The sequence below is a fragment of the Vulpes vulpes genome, chromosome X (assembly GCF_048418805.1).
Source record: "Vulpes vulpes isolate BD-2025 chromosome X, VulVul3, whole genome shotgun sequence".
In the NCBI taxonomy this organism is placed as follows: Eukaryota; Metazoa; Chordata; class Mammalia; order Carnivora; family Canidae; genus Vulpes; species Vulpes vulpes.
This window is the reverse complement of record NC_132796.1, coordinates 114996527-115005817: the sequence shown is the minus strand read 5'-3', so window position 1 is coordinate 115005817 and position 9291 is coordinate 114996527. Positions and strand designations below refer to the sequence as shown.

Genomic DNA, 9291 nt, shown 5'->3' with positions numbered 1-9291 from the left:
GTCTCTCTGGAAGCCAGGAAAAGCCCAGAATTGCTAAGGTTAAGACAATCAGCCTTTGCTTCCTACCCCCATCCCCGGGGCAGCTCGACCTGGGTCCAGGGTTACTATCCATAACCTATCCTCACCAACTCATGTTTAAAACACACGTGCATGCCCCCGCATGCGCACACACACAGGCACACACACACACACACACACACACACACACACACACACGCCCTGTTGTGCGATGTTGGCCCAGCCCAACCCAGCAAAGCATGGGTCTGGTATGTAAAGTGAGGCCGGTGCCCCGGGCCTAGAAGTCTGGATCAGGAATCCCGGGTTACACGTCTGGACTACCCTCGACTCATCCTGGCTTCCCCCGGCACCTGTCCGCCGGTGGGGCCTCTCCTAACCCTGCCTCCTGTTCCAGCTCTTCCTGTTCAGACCAATTTCCCATCCTCCAGTGGGGGAAGGTCACGTCATGGCGCAACTGACTTAAGACCTGGCATCTCCCGTGGAACACTGCAGGTCGAGGGGTTCAAGTGAACACTACGGCAAAAAGCCAGCTCTAATCGGCAAAAACGAGGTCATTGAGTAGGCTACACACTCCACATACTCGTTCTCCCTGCTGAGAAAGCACAAAGCATTCCTGCCCTGCAGACCTGGAGCTGCTGCCAACTTATCCCTGGGGTTACCTGTGTCCCTGAGAGCCCGGCGCAGGATCGAGGGCCTTTGATCAACATACACAAGACACAGAAGCAGAATATCTCTATTACGCCAAAAGAGTTAGAAAGCACGAGATCCGTCATTTGCGCACGGCTAGTGAAGCTGGCATCCTGGGGAACATGGGGCCCAAGTTGGGGTTGTGCAAGGGAGCAAAGACAGAAAATCCTCTAGGCCAGGATGGCGTGGCAGTGAGCTTAGGACAGGAGCTCTGTGGATCTTCCCCCCTCAAGCCCCGTGGCGGCCGTCACAACCCACTGCTAGGGACAGCCCTAGCGGCCCATCCCACAAGTGGGTTATGACACAAAATGGGGAAGGAGCCTGCGCTGCCCCCGAGAGGCTCCCTCCCCACAGAGGACAGAGGTCCGTGTGTTGGACCCTGGCTCACGGGTGCCAACGCGTCCCGGTGGACGCCCCAGAGACTCAGACCCCAGACAGGCAGATGCAACAAGCAAGAGGGTTTATTGAACGTTTGCGCAAACGGGCTTTCCGCCTCAGAGGTGGCAGAGCCCCGATTAGCAATTACAGGCATCTTTTAAAGGCAAAAAAACCGCGGGAGTAGCATAGCATTCGGGTTATGACATGATTGATTTCTTTGAAGGTCAACACGACCATGTTCAGGGACTTTCCCAGTCAGGGCGAGGGGGGGATAGTTTTCTTATCTCGGAAAAACAGAATGTTTTTGTTGCTTGAATTCATGGGAGGCGCCTGGATGAGCTGCCTCAGGGTTAGGCCTGGTCCCACTCACGGGGGCGGGGGTGTGGGGTTTCTTCATTCCCTCCTCTTTGTTTGGACTGATTTTAACCTTAAAATCTTAGGGAACTTTTATTTATTTATTTATTTTTCAGTTTGAAGGGCCCAATATTGTTGAGTTAGTACCAGAGCTTGGGTAATGGACAACCTTTCTCGGATGAACTGGAGCAGCCGGTTGAGGATGCAGGGGCCGAAAGTTAGCAGCAGGAGCAGGATAACTAGAGGGCCCATAATGGTAGAGATTAGGGTGGTCATCCAGGGAGACCGGTTAAACCAGCCTTTAAACCAACCCTGCTGGGCCTCTCGGTCCCTTTGTCTTTTATTTAGCCTATCTCTGAGTTTGGCCATGGAGTCCCTGATGACTCCAGAGTGGTCTGCATAGAAACAGCATTCTTTTTCCAGGGCCGCACACAGTCCTCCCTCTTTCAGGAATAGTAAATTCAAGCCTCTCCTGTTTTGAAGTACTACTTCTGAAAGTGAGGTGAGGGATTGCTCTAACTTAGAAACGGACTGCTCTAGTGTCCGAAGATCCTCATCTACAGCGGCTTGGAGTTCTAAATAACGTTGTGAGCCCTGGATCAGGGCGGCTGCACCAGTACCCACCCCAGTTGCGACCCCTAGTCCCAGCATAACGGCTAGGGTTAGGGAGACAGGCTCGCGCTGAAAACGGGTGGGATGTCTGTCATATTGATTTTTTAGAGTTTCAGCAGGGTGATAGAACACCCTGGGCATAATCTGCACCATAATACAGAAGTCCTCAGAGTTATTTAGGACCTGAGCAGATACACAGGGGGTGAGGCCTTTGTTGCATGCCCACCAGGTTCCCGGCTGGGGCACCAGGTAAGAGTCAGTCCCTAAAATCAGGGCGGCAATATTGCAGAGTTCCTGGTAACCCGGGTGAGTATAGTTAGCCTTGACAGTGATGTAATCCCAGGAGGAGGAGGGCCTCCCATCCTGTGTCTTCCGTAGTCTCGCACCCCCAATTTTTACAATAGAAGTATTCCCCCCCTCCACAGGTGGGATTTAGCCTGCGATCTCTGTGGTACTCTGGACAGACATAGAAGGGGAGGGTGCGTAACATGGCCCTCCTTAGGCGTCCCACATCCTCCCCAGGGGTCTAATCCTTTTCGTCTGGGGGGCTTTAGAGGTGTTGGAATACCTCTCTAGGCCCCATGGGCTGGGGGCCCCTATGGTTAATTTACATAAGTCAGGATATAGGTTGGGCCACCAGGTTCCCATGGGAGTAGTTTTTGTTATTGACCTGACCTTGTCCCCCCCAGACGTTAATACCTGCCAGGTTAACTTTTTTTGGGGGGCATGAGGGTTACCTTTGGTGGGGGTGAAAAGCGCTAGGAGTGGTAGGAATATAACAATTGTCATTGAACAATTTTTGAAAGTCTTATCTTGAACGGGTTTTGGGTGCGGTGGAGCTTCCATTGGAGTGGCTCGCCCGGTCCGTCCTGGCTGGCATCAGCGGTGCTCATTGATGGGGCGCATTTGACGTGTGAGGCATGGACCCAAGCAGCAACACCGTCTACTTTTAGGGCGGTTGGGGTGGTTAGTAGTACGATGTACGGGCCCTTCCAGCGGGACTCAAGGGTCCTGGACTGATGTCTCCTGACGTGGACGGAGTCACCGATCTGGAACGGGTGTGGGTCGGTTGCATCTCCGGGGCGGTAGACAGCTGCCAGGGGTCTCCAGATCTGGTGCTGGATAATCTGGAGCGCCTTTAGCCTGTCCTGTAAACCGGGAGTGTTAGCAAGAGGGTCAATAGCAGAATCTAGTAAGTCCGTTACTGGTGGGGGACCTCCATAGAGAATCTCATAAGGAGTTAGTCCATGGTGCGTGGGAGTGTTCCGGACTCGGAACAGGACCAAGGGGAGGAGTTGGACCCAGTCTCTAGTGCCAGTCTCCAACGTCAATTTGGTTAGGACCTCTTTAATTGTTCTATTCATTTTTTCTACCTGCCCTGAGCTCTGGGGTCTGTATGCACAATGTAATTTCCAATTTATCCCCAGTAATCTGGCCACCAACTGACTTACCTGGGAGACGAAGGCAGGGCCGTTGTCCGACCCTATTACCTTGGGCAGTCCAAACCGGGGGAAAATTTCTTCTAGGATTTTCTTGACAACCACCTGGGCAGTTTCTCGTCTGGTGGGGGATGCTTCTGTCCATCCTCCTGTGGGCCTAGTGCAGCGGCTCGTGCTGTTTCATCGGCCATCCTGTTCCCCTCTGCTACTGGGTCGTTGCCGTGCTGATGCCCAGGACAGTGAATTATACTCAATTTTCTGCTGTCAGTATAAATGTTGACCTTTTTGTCCTTAGCCTTTTTAGGGCCTGAGTTAGGGCTATAAGCTCCGCCCTTTGAGCTGAAGTTCCAGGCTCTAGGGCACTGGCCCAGATGACAGGTTTTTTTTTGTTTTTTTTTTAATTTACCACAGCCACCCCGGCTTTACATTCACCATTTTGTAGAAAGCTACTCCCATCTGTGTACCAGGTTGCTTCAGCATCTGCAAAGGCTGGTCCGTCAAGTCCCCTCTGGTGCCATGGACCTCGGCTAGGATCTGGTGGCAATCATGCATTATCAGGGAGGGGGACTCAGTTTCTGGAAGCAAGGTGGCCAGGTTTAGGGATGTAGCTGTTCCAAACCGCATCCGCTCGGAATTCAGTAACATGGCCTGATAATGGGTGACCCGAGCGTTTGAGAGCCATCGATCAGGGGGCTGGTGGATGACTGTCTCTATGGCGTGGGGGGGGGGGGGGCACCACAGTGAGGGGTTGGCCAAAGGCCAACTTTTCTGAGTCTTTTACCAGGACTGCCACAGCCGCTATTATTCGGAGACATGGGGGCCATCCTGCAGCCACGCTGTCTAATTTTTTTGAAAAGTATGCCACGGGCCTTTTTCAGGGTCCCAGTTTCTGAGTTAGGACCCCTTTGGCTATTCCTCGGCGTTCATCAGCATATAGCGCAAATGGCTTGGTTACATCTGGGAGGCTCAGGGCAGGGGCAGTCAATAAGGCCCTTTTTATTTTGTCAAAAGCCAATTGTTGCTCCTTTCCCCAGTGGTAGGGGGTGTTGGATTTCGTGAGAGGATATAGGGGAGCCGCCAGCTCTGCAAACCCGGGTATCCAGAGGCGGCAGAACCCGGCAATGCCAAGGGACTCTCGTAGTCCTCTGGCATTAGTGGGTGCTGGGATCAGGGCTACAGCCTTTTTGCGGCCCTCCGTCAACCACCTCTGGCCTCCTTCCAGGAGATATCCCAGATAGGTCACTTGTCTCTGGCCTATTTGGGCCTTTTTGGCAGAGGCCCTATATCCCAGTTCTCCCAGTCTCTCGAGCAGGGCCCCCGTACCTTTTACACAATCCTGTTCTGTCTTAGCCGCTAGGAGCAAATCATCCACGTACTGCAGGAGGATGAGGTCCAGATGGCCAACTCGGAAGTCTGCCAAGTCCTGATGCAAGGCTTCGTGGAACAAGGTGGGGGAGTTTTTGAATCCCTGTGGCAGCCTTGTCCAAGTGAGTTGTCCTGAGAATCCCGTCTCAGGATCTTTTTATTCAAAGGCAAAAATAGGCTGGCTTTGAGAGCTTAACCTTATGCAAAAGAATGCATCTTTTAGATCTAAAACCGTATACCAGACGTGGCTCGGGGGCAAGGTGCTGAGTAAGTTGTAGGGATTCGGCACCGTGGGGTGTATGTCCTCCGCCCTTCGGTTAACTTCCCGTAAATCTTGTACCGGCCGGTAATCTCCTGTGCCTGTGCCGGGTTTTTTTACAGGCAACAGAAGAGTGTTCCAGGGCGACTGACAAGGTATTAAGATGCCCAATTGTAATAGTCTCTGTATATGTGGCCGAATGCCCTCTTTGGCCTCTTTGCTCATTGAATATTGCCGGATCGATATGGGGGTGGCCGAGGATTTTAGGTTTATATTTTTTTTTATTTGTTTTTATTTATTTATTTTTTAATTTATTTATGATAGTCACACACACACAGAGAGAGAGAGAGAGAGGCAGAGACATAGGCAGAGGGAGAAGCAGGCTCCATGCACCGGGAGCCTGACGTGGGATTCGATCCCGGATCTCCAGGATCGCGCCCTGGGCCAAAGGCAGGCGCCAAACCGCTGCGCCACCCAGGGATCCCGGATTTTAGGTTTATAATTATGGGTGGCTGGTTAACAGCTAGTCCCATTCCGGCTGTTTTCACCCAGGCCTGAGGGTAGTTAGTGAGCCATTCAGAATTTAGGGGCTGCACGGACGGTGGAGAGTCCTCGTGCAGCCGGTGTTCATCCTCTGGGCGCACGGTCAATACCTGGAGGGGCTGCCTTTCTGCGCCAGTAATGGTGGCCCCTTTCTGATGAAAATAGATCTGAGCCCCCACTTTTGAAAGAAGGTCTCTGCCTAGGAGGGGGTAGGGGCAGTCTGGGACCAGTAGGAAGGAATGTGTTACTTGCCCAGTGCTCAGGTGGACCTTCCATTCGGTTGTCCATCGATATAACTTGCCTCAGTTGCTCCCTGAACCCAAGATGTTTTGGAGCTCAAGGGTCCTTTTGCCTCAGTTAAAACTGAATGTTGAGCTCCCGTATCAACCAAGAAGGTCACTGGCTGGCCCTTCTTTGGACAATCTTTAACCCAATGTCCTTTTTCCTTGCAGTAGGCACACTGGTCTCGTTCAACCCGTGGTTTTCTTTTGTCTCCCAGGTCCTTACTCTGTCCTGACTTACTCTGCCCTGAGCCCTGTACTATGGTGGCCAGTATCCCAGTCAGTTCTTTATTGCGTTTCTTTTATCTCTTTTATTCCCTCATTCCTCTTGCTCTTTACGGATCCTTTCCTCCCTTTCCTCTGCGCTGTCTTTCTCTCTCTCTTTCTTTTTTTTTTTTTCTCTTTCTTTCTTTTTCTCTGTCTCTCTTTCTCTTTCCTCTTTCACTTTCACTTTCACTTTCTCTCTTTAAGTATACATACGGTAGCCCTCTATTAATCTTTCCAGAAAACCTGCCGGAGCCTCATCTTTTCCCTGCACTATAGCACGTACCTTTGCCAAATTGGTGGGGCATCACCCTGCCCCTCTGAGACCCGCTAGGAGTACCTGGCGATAGAGGCGGAGCCGCTCCCTACCAGCAGCAGTGTAGCAGTCCCAGGTCGGGCGAACCAAGGGGAAAACATCCTCCATTAGTTAGGCAGTTAGGCAGTTAGGCAGTTAGGCAGCTGGGTCGGCCTCCCATCCGCCCCCAGGACGCTTTTCCGAGCTTCAAGGTAGACGCGCTGTCTCTCCTCCGTGGTGAGGAGAGTCTGCAGGAGCTGTTGGCAGGCATCCCAGGTCGGCTGGTGGGTCAACAGAATTGACTCAATTAACCCGGTTAGCGCCTGGGGGTCTTGGGAGAAAGTGGGGTTATGAGTTTTCCAGTTGTAAAGGTCAGAGGCAGAGAACGGCCAGGATTGCATCTGGCCGCCCACTGATCGGAGGGGAAGTGCCTGGGAGGTCCAGACGTCTTCCAACTCCCCCTCGCGCTCTCCTCGAAAGCTGAGGCAACTGAAGAGCTGGGGTGAAGCCAGGGGTCGCCTCTTTACCCCAGTAGAGTCGGGGGATGGAGCTGAGGGAGCAGAGGGAGAGGTAGGGCGGGGAATAAGGGGAGTGACGCAGGGAGGGGGTGGGGGTCTCGGCCCGGTCCCCCCCTGAGAATGGGGTGAAGCATTTTATCCAGGGGGGTGGGTTTTTAGCGAGATCCTCCCAAACTATGATGTACGGCACCTGATCGAGGTGCCCATTGGGTCCTGGCTGAAAGACCAGGGCCTTCACCTGCAAGATAATACCAATGTTAAAAGTTCCGTCCCTGGGCCACCCGACTTTGAGAGTCGGCCACTCTGAGGAGCAGAAGGTGACCCATTTTTGTCTTCTGACTTCGACCGAAAGATTGTGTGCCCGGCCGGCGACTTCTTTCCAGTGATCTAGAGTGAGGCTTAAAGGGGTGGTTACAGTCTGTCCCATGGGTGTAGAAAAGAGGTGAGCGGTGAGGAGGAGGACAGAGAGAAAGACACAGAACAGACAGACGCACACAGATGACAGGACCGGCACGGCGGATTCAGATGGGAACGGTTGCGAACAACGACCCTCCCTGAAGAGGAGGGAGTGCCGGGCTCCCTCCGTCTTCCAGACCACTCCGGAGTCCGACTCCGGAGCAGGACCAGAAAGACACAGAACAAACAGACACACACGAATGTCAGGACTGGCGCGGCAGATTCAGATGCGAGCGGTCGCGAACAATGACCGTCCCCGAAGAGGAGGGAGTGCCGGGGCTCCGTTCCTCTTCCAGACCACTCCGGAGTCCGACTCCGGAGGGGGACCAGGGGTCTCAGGGCACGTCTGCCTCCCCCGCTGGTCCAAATACAGAGTACAGCGTCCTGCAGGCACAATACAGACCCGGCACAGACCCGGCCAGTCAGACAAACGGACGAGACAAATATGACATTTAGCGAGCTCGGTTTTACCTCCTACCTGTTTTAGGATTGAGCCTGGGGGCGTCTCCGATCCCGGACGAGCCCCCAAATGTTGGACCCTGGCTCACGGGTGCCAACGCGTCCCGGTGGACGCCCCAGAGACTCAGACCCCAGACAGGCAGATGCAACAAGCAAGAGGGTTTATTGAACGTTTGCGCAAACGGGCTCTCTGCCTCAGAGGTGGCAGAGCCCCGATTAGCAATTACAGGCATCTTTTAAAGGCAAAAAAACCGCGGGAGTAGCATAGCATTCGGGTTATGACATGATTGATTTCTTTGAAGGTCAACACGACCATGTTCAGGGACTTTCCCAGTCAGGGCGAGGGGGGGATAGTTTTCTTATCTCGGAAAAACAGAATGTTTTTGTTGCTTGAATTCATGGGAGGCGCCTGGATGAGCTGCCTCAGGGTTAGGCCTGGTCCCACTCACGGGGGCGGGGGTGTGGGGTTTCTTCACGTGGGGTGGACCCACCATTCCCATTTCGGGCCTCATCTCTACACTCTGGCAGGGTAAGAATTATTCATACACGTCCTTCCCTGAAAGGAAAACCACTTCCCGATCCAGGCCACTCTCAGAAGCCGGACACCTGGGGCAGGAGATTCAGGTTAAGCCCACGGGCGGGGAGGTGCAAGAAGTTTTCTCCAGAACCCTCCGAAGCATCTGCACAGAGTTTGTTTGGGGTTGCTGTGCCTAAACCCGTCCCCCTACCCTGCTGAGAGGGAAGCGGGTGATGCCAGGGTACCCTGGCCGGAACTACTCGGCAGAGCCAGCTGCCCCTGCCCACCCTGTCCCTAGTTCTCCAGTCTGTCCACTAGTGCCTCCTCCTCCAAACTTCCTGATTAGCATGGATTTGCCCGCCCCGCTGGGGCTCAGCACTGGGCCTGCGGGAGCTTCAGGCCCACGGGAATCCTATTCTTGGTCCTCCAGAAAGGTGGCTGGACTTCTCGTGACCGGTGGCCTGCTGGGCCTTCAGGGGACGTGATGCCACCATGTGGGTGACACTCGGGCAAAGTGGCATGTCTCTGGCTAGGGGGCTGCTTGCATTCCGTGGCCTGGTGGCTGAGCTCACGACCCCGGGCCGCCGGCTCTGACTGCAGGCCCCAGAGAAGTCCGAGGCCAGGTGCTGAGGTTCCTCACCTGGTGCATTCCCGGTGCATCAGCTACATCAATGGCGGATCTTGCCAGCAGCCATGGCAGGCTGGGGCACCAAAGGGGCTTGGCCTGTGGGGATGGAAGCTGACTGGGGCTCGGGCGCTGGGCTCTCGCTAGAGTGGGCGGGACAGTGGCGGGGTTTGGAAACAACCTTCAGTAAGAAGGCCTCTGTGGGGAAGTGTGCACCGCGG

The 9291-nt window shown here is 54.0% G+C and overlaps 1 long non-coding RNA gene across 1 annotated transcript; it reads right to left on the bottom strand.

Moving 5' to 3' along the window:
- Positions 1-1148: 1148 nt before the first annotated feature.
- On the bottom strand, positions 1149-8397 carry LOC140596316 (uncharacterized). Its single transcript, XR_011998356.1, has 2 exons — positions 6487-8397; positions 1149-3197 (listed from the first exon to the last, which is right to left on the bottom strand). It is a non-coding gene; the product is annotated as an uncharacterized lncRNA (long non-coding RNA).
- Between the last annotated feature and the right edge of the window lie 894 nt (positions 8398-9291).